This window comes from Sinocyclocheilus rhinocerous, unplaced genomic scaffold (genome assembly GCF_001515625.1).
Source record: "Sinocyclocheilus rhinocerous isolate Xijiao unplaced genomic scaffold, SAMN03320098_v1.1 scaffold659, whole genome shotgun sequence".
Lineage (NCBI taxonomy): Eukaryota > Metazoa > Chordata > Actinopteri > Cypriniformes > Cyprinidae > Sinocyclocheilus > Sinocyclocheilus rhinocerous.
Window position 1 is genome coordinate 1113906 of NW_015652995.1, and position 7463 is coordinate 1121368.

A 7463-nucleotide genomic window follows, 5' to 3' on the forward strand; every position below is an offset into this window, starting at 1 on the left:
AAAAAAGGCAAGTAAGCATTTTTAAAATTTGAAATACAGGCATTTCATCAAAGCAACAATGCAGTAAAATATGAGAAAATACATACAATTGTTGAGCACATTAGCGAATGAATTAAAATATCATAGCAAATCAGAAACAAATAAAATGTCTCTTTCCAAATCCAAAAGCAAAACATGAGCCGCCATCTTCCTCATTAAGCAGTAGTCTCCACTTGACTGTCCAGAATTGGTTCTTAATGAAATCAAAAAGGAGAAGGGAAAACATGTAAACCCCAAATGTACGCTTTAAGATGCGATGACAGCTTTTCATATAAACTGTAACGTACAACTATGGTGTAGCTATGAACAAAACAAAAATAATTTTATCAGTATCCTCTTTTATATAGTTCTCAAACTAACGATTATCAAGTTTAAGACAATGGTCAATCTCCCAAGGTAGCTTCATATGGTCAATTAGAACAACTTCAAAATTAACATGCACAACTTGTCCATACAATATCAGTAGCATAATAACAGACAATAACAACAAAGTGCATTATTTTTCATAAATTGATGGTAAAATGCTTATAGAAAACTGCTACGTAGTTTCCGCAGCTTTTGCATGATTTCGTTACATTCACCTACAGATGCAGGTGCAAGGAACTCTATTCGCACAATTTCAGAAGCATTAATCACAAGAAACATCACTACAGAAACCTTTTCTTTCAACTACCGGAAAATCTATAATACCTGGATTTGGTTCACTTCTAAGTTCTTATTACTAAGTATTTATTAATTTGGTACTCAGAAAGTAGCTTTATGATAGACCCATAGTTTAAATGATCACAACATAAAAAAAGAAACAGAAACAAAAACATTAAAAGCATTTTGAAATCCTGTAGTGTTACAACATATGTCTGTCATTAGCTATCATTTCTGTAAATGTGCTTCACAAAAGGTTACTTTATTCCAATCTTTGTAATAATAGGCATTAGCCGCGTTTACATGGACCCTACTAATCTGTTCGTAATAGGAATAGAAGCACAATCAGAAAAAAAACAAAAAAACATCACATGTAACCAAGTCAATCAGATTGAATTGGCCAGATCAGATTCAGATTTCGATCGGATTGTAAGGGGTGGTTTATTCCTTTTGTAATCCGAGCGAGAGGACATTTAAACACTTGATCGGATTGAAAACCGAAACTGGAAAGTACTGCGTATGTGCAGGGACATAAAAATAGCGTAATGACGTATGACGCGCGGAACGAGCGGTTCTTCCTGGTGAATGAAGTGTCATAAGTGAGTGTCCCGTCATTATAAAACTCCCCTTTCACTCAGCGTATGTGAAGTGGAGCAGCACAACATCCCACCAGTCCTTGTTTAAGACCATCATCCACAGACGACTGATTTTGGGTGTGGGAAGGGGCACTTTTACTGCTTTATAAAGTAAGCAGCACAGCACAACAGTTCATGTGCTGGTCGTCGCCTAATTAGGACCCGAAGTAGATAAATATCAAGTGTGCTTTTTAAAACAGTATGCGACAACAGCGGAAAACTCTGTATATTCATGCAGTGTGCGCATGTCAAAAGAGTAAATTCGATCAGAATCTTGTGACATAAACACGCATATCAACTCGATCACTTTATTTAGCGTTCATGTAAACACTACGTTTGGATTCGTCAATCAGAATGAATTCATTCCAATGGAAGCAAAAAGAGTCCATGTAAACGTACGTACCTACTGACACAAGAACAAAGATGTATCCAATAGTCATTGATACAAGAATAAAGATGTATCCAAGTTAGAAGTCTACAGAGTTAAAAGGCATTGAAATGAATAAGTGAGAACTTCTATTATTGAAGTTTAATAAATTACTGTAGTGTGTCTGTCCTTGTGATAATGTTATTACAATGTGCAACTTGGGCCAAAATTAAAAATGTATTAAAGAACATGATCAAAAAACAACAACAACTGTAAAATCGATACATTTATGTCATTCGGATTGTTTAGGCTGCTGAGACTTCATTCTTATATATATATTTTTTTTTTTTTTTTTTTTTTTAAGTGTCACTAAGTGGCTTAACCACCAAAAATGAGAAGTGACATTAGAAAAGGTCTATTCATAAATAGAGAAATTTGCGTACAGATGTGTATAAGTGCAAATATACACTGAACAAAATTATAAACGCAACACTTTTGTTTTTGCCCCAATTTTTCATGAGCTTAACTCAGGGATTTTACAGAAAGAAAACAAGTTGTCCCAAATGTTACAAACAAAAAAATTCCCAAAGGGCCAGGTATGAAGTACATTTAATAAAAGCCAGGCTTCTGAAAAGTGATTAAAAAGACTCCAAGTCACAGCTTCATTCTCAATAAACGCAAGGCATTTGCTTACTGATAATGTCAGTAGCTTTATTCTCAAGTTAAGTTCATTTTCCTTCGAAACTGTTTGAATCCCTTTTGATCAACAATGTCAATAAGATAATTAGATGGTAGATCAAATTAAACAGTGTCTTAATATGAAGAACATGGAATAATGCACTGGAATAGGCACACTATTTAATGTGCAATGGTAACAGACCATGTTTTCTGGTCTGTCCCTATCTGGATACCCATCCCAAAATCAAAAGCAGAAAAAGTTTCACTCTACACGTCACACAGAGAAACCGGAAATGCAGTGAAGTGTATTCCAGTATAAATGTGGCACTAGTGCAAGTGACAGCGAACTCTTCCAACGCATAATGAAGTATGCAACAGCCAGTGAAAACAAGAGGAGGCCAATTGTGGCACAGAATCAAGGTGTGTAAAACAAGTTACACAAAAGCAGAATAGACTCCACAAGAAACGAGTCACTGATCTCAAGAAAGGTTTCCACTGAAAACAAGATGAAGTGAAGACAGCACCCAAGCATGCTCAGGTACTGAAGACAAGTAAATGTAAAACGTGCGGTCATCAATACGAAGTGAAAAAAGCGGAACATTTACACTTTTCCAAGCTGTAACAAGGTAGCCATTCTCAACGCCACTCTATTAAGCTTTGAAATTTTTCTTAACCTTCTGTGAAACTGATGAACTGCAGCGATTCTAAATTAACTATTTCGACGAAACGTCCATTTTATGCTGTTTCCTGACTACTACATTTGCTGGTGCTAAAATACGGTACTAGAGCTGTGGAACCTAAATGTAGCTAAAATAACAGACATATGGAGTAAAACCTTAATAATACAAATAACACTGTGAGGACTTACAGAGTAGTCTTCCCTTCCTTGAAACTTTGCTGAAGCTTCCTCTTCAGGCAAACATCACCTGCAGGGATAAAGAGAATCGGTGAGATCAGAAGTATAAAACATTCCACTGTCATTTGAGAACACATTAGCTGCTTGAGTTAATGTCACATTTAGTGCTGGGTATCGAGTTCGATACTTTTTTGGCACAGACTGAATTGCCTTGTCTTGTTGTTCGGTACCAAATTTCGATACCCAAGGGGTTAATCTGGTCAATGTCAGTGAGCCAATAAGCATACAGCATGCTTTATGTGCCTAAATCAGTGATTGGCTCTGGCGAGGCTTCAAAGAAAACGCATCTGTGACCATTCATGCACACTGTAGCATCAAGCTACATAAGACAATTTATAAAATTTATACTATGCTTTTTTTGTAATATGCTCAAAACTCGCTTTAAACCACCATTGAGTGTTTATAATAACTTCAGATTGTGATCTAATGAGGTTTTGGTCATATAATGTTGCAGAAATTTGTTATTTGTAGCCTTTTATATCAAGCTAATCGCTACACCTGCTTAGCATTTCTCATGTAAACACACTGTATTGTTATGAAAATAGCCAGAATCTCATGAAAATCATACAAATCATATACTGTCATAATCAAGTGTTTTTAGCTTCATGTTTAATCCATAGAAATGTTTTTCTGAAGTGTAACACGTTCGCAACGGAGACAGGGCGGGTTATGAACACGTAATATGAGTGACAGATGAGCAGTGAATGAGCTTCCTCTGAGACAGAACAGTGATCGTGGAAGTTATCAATAATTAGATTCCTTTACTCTGGCTGCAATGAAGTAGCTAACTTATAGGGGTGTGAACCTACACTGGTCTCACGGTTCGGTTCGGTTACGATTATCATGTCATCGATTCGATTCAATTCGATATCACGATGCAACACAATGCATTGACAACGCACTGCATCCTCAATTTTACTTAACATTTATTCAATTGTGTCAAATACAAGCAGTCAGATATATGAACTGTACCTGACCTGATTTCTTAAGTTAGTGGTATTACCCCCTGCTAGTGATGTGGCATTTGAACTGAGGCATCTGAGCTTGTGTCGAGAATAAATAGGCATGCCAGATGAAGCCTCGATTCGAAGCTTGTGTTGTGTTGTTAATTGTCATTGAAATCACATGACCAATGACAAATGAAGCTTCACTTTCTGTCCAGTCATGTGCGCGATTCACTTTGCGTGTTGAAATGTTCAATCCCCCAGATCTTACTTAACGAATAAGTTTTAATCCGGATTTATTCAGTTACATTTTAGATACCCAGTCATATAAGTAATATGAAGAATACAAATTATTTCGGAAAAATTCAATGTGTGTCATATGCAATTCATATGAGTACATTATTCTTCTATTACATCATATTGATATTCGTACTGGTATTAAATTGCACAGTTTAATGGGTAAATGAATTTCTCAGAAACTCAACACAAACACTGTTAGGCTTTTATTTGTGCACATAACTTGAATCGATCTGTGGAATATGTGGTAGATGCCTCGTCCTCCGGAGCATCTTTCACAGGCTTTTGGCTGCTATATTTTTATGAACCACCAGATGGCGCTGTTTTCGAGACACTCGAAGCTTTGAATCTTTTCCCGAAACAGTCAGTTTCCCTCAGTGCTTCACGAGGCTTCATTTGCCCATCCCTACCCCCTACATATTTCATTGTGCGTGACATGACTTACACACAGCGTGTCTTCTCCAGGTCGTGCTCAGGTTGTTCATAAAAGCCTAAATGTGGCCAGATGTCGGCTTTTAAAGTAGTTGGAGCATTTTTAATTACTCGCACTCGCGTCCCTCCGCCATTAGGCGCGTTCGATTTAAAGCAGCGCTGCGCAGGATGAGAGTATGACACCAACCGCGAAAGCATAAGGATCCGTCCGCTCTCTTATCGCTCTCGCGGAACTTGGTCATACACTGATCATTGTGCGCAGCGGCGCTTCAAGCCGAACACGCCTAATGTATGCTACCGAGACAAATGACGTCAGAAAAGCGTCAGTACGTCATAATCGGTTATGGTCTATTACTGAACCGATACCGAATCGTCCTCGTCTGCAACGCGATGCATCGAAGAAACGATTAATTTCGACACCCCTACTAACTTGCTACCACAAACCACATTTTGAGCAGGAATTGCAGTGCTATTACCTCAAGCTCAAACAGTAGATCCTCACGCTAACTAATGGTAAGGGTGTGGGTTCGATTCCCAGGGAAAGCATGAACTGACAACTGTTGAATTAAAGTTTCTGGGTGCTAAATTTTCATAAACTGAAGTCAGAACTGAAAGGTGTTGTAAAGCGTTCAATAAAATGCAATGAGCTTGTGGTATGCTGGCAAACTTAAATTATTATTATTATTAATAATAATAATAATGATAATTGGTTGTCAAATAAAACAACAACAAACCAAAATGTAACTGGAGTGACAATTACTTTAAATAAATTCTTATTGTAATTATAAGAATTTCTTGTAATGTGATGCATCCTTTAATTTTTTTTTTTTTTTTTTCCGTTTGCTGCATTAAAGTTGTTCACACTAGGGATGCTGACATGTTCTCAGGGGTAAAATATAAATTACTGTAATTGAATGAATAATTTAAACAATTAAAATGAATTCAATTAGTAAAAATCGCAATGTTCCAGATAGGGGTGTGCGATATTGACAAAAAATAATATCTCGATATTTTCTGGGATTTTATCGATGACGATAATTAGACGATATTTTGCTGAGTGTGTTGTTGTGCTGGTACCTTAAGGACTGCCGAAGACAGCTGACTCATAATGTTTTTAATATTCTTCATATTCTGTGTGGTGGTCAGTTCATACTGATAGAAATTAATCTTGTTTAAACTGATTTTTGCATTTTATGGGCATTTTTACCTTTATAAAATGTCACATTCTTACATATAATCAGGGAATTAGAATAATAAGACATTTGGGCTGTTACCAAGCAAATTAAATCAACACAGAAGCTGCATCTGAAGTGGCATTTAGATGTATTTACACACATGTATTTTGTTTAATGCAAGACATGAATGCATTTAACCTGCAATTACAAATGCATAAATAATGTTTTGATATATTAAACATAAAACGTTGAATACTGATATTTGAAATGATTTAAAACATGAAAAAAAGAAAAAAAGAAAAAGCCGAAATTTGAAATGAAAACCGCCAGCAGGTGGCAGCAAATCACTGTTAATAAGTGAGTCATTGCGATTGAACCGAATCATTTAAACGGTTGATTCATTCAAGAAAGAAACACCTCTAGACTTCACGTAATGTATGCGTGCGCTCTGTAGGGATGTTTAGGATGGTTTTTGCAAAATACTCGATAATGTCAAATCGCACATCGTTAAAATGACAATTACGATATTATCGCAGACGATATATATCGCACACCCCTAGTTCCAGATATTCATTGTGCAATGAAAAGCAAATTATGCCATTAGGTATATTGTCTAATATGACAAAACATTTTTCTAGAAATTTTTTTAATTGAAAGTGATAATTGTCACGTACAAAGGTTATACATACAGGCCTAAATAGGGTTTTATTTTTTTCTATTAATAAATGCATTTTTTCTGTCTGCATTTCATCGTTAAAGTTGGATGTTAAAGGGGTCATATGATGCAATTTCAATTTTTCCTTTCTCTTTGGAGTGTTACAAGCTCTTGGTGCATAAAAAGATCTGTAAAGTTGCAAAGACTAAAGTCTCAAATCCAAAGAGATATTCTTTATAAAAGTTAAGAGTCAACCACTCCTACCTAAAACGGCTCGTTCTAACATGTCCCCACATGTCTACGTCATGATGTGGAAAGATTTGCATAACGCTGCCCAAATGTTCACGCAAAGAAAGAAGGCGTAAATTTAAATTCTTGCTATTGCCACCGCTGCCAAGTTGTGGAGTCGCTGTGTGTTTCCTTGTGAAAGCGAAACTACTTTGTTTGGACTTCCAAAAGAGAACACAACTAGAAATCAGTGGTTAAGTTGTATTTACAACACTGTTCCAGAACAGTTCAACAAAAATATTCAGATGTGTGCAGCACATTTTATGGAGGACTGTTTACTGATCCTGGGAGAGTAACGTTAGACTAAAATGCCGGCAGTTCTGACTCACGTAAGTACGTTTTCATTTAAAGGATTTGCCACTGATGATTCAAACGCGAGTTTTGGGCAGTGTAGA

General features: G+C 36.4%; 1 long non-coding RNA gene across 3 annotated transcripts in view; it reads right to left on the reverse strand.

Moving 5' to 3' along the window:
- The window catches only part of LOC107715218 (uncharacterized), an 18098-nt gene continuing 10635 nt past the window's right edge, over positions 1-7463 (reverse strand). For 2 of the 3 annotated variants that reach the window (XR_001637074.1, XR_001637076.1), the window contains exons 5-6: positions 3230-3287; positions 1-232 (exon numbers count right to left, since the gene is read on the reverse strand). This is a non-coding gene — a long non-coding RNA (uncharacterized LOC107715218). The remainder of the gene's footprint in view (positions 233-3229; positions 3288-7463) is intronic. The other variant, XR_001637075.1, reaches the window with a different exon arrangement.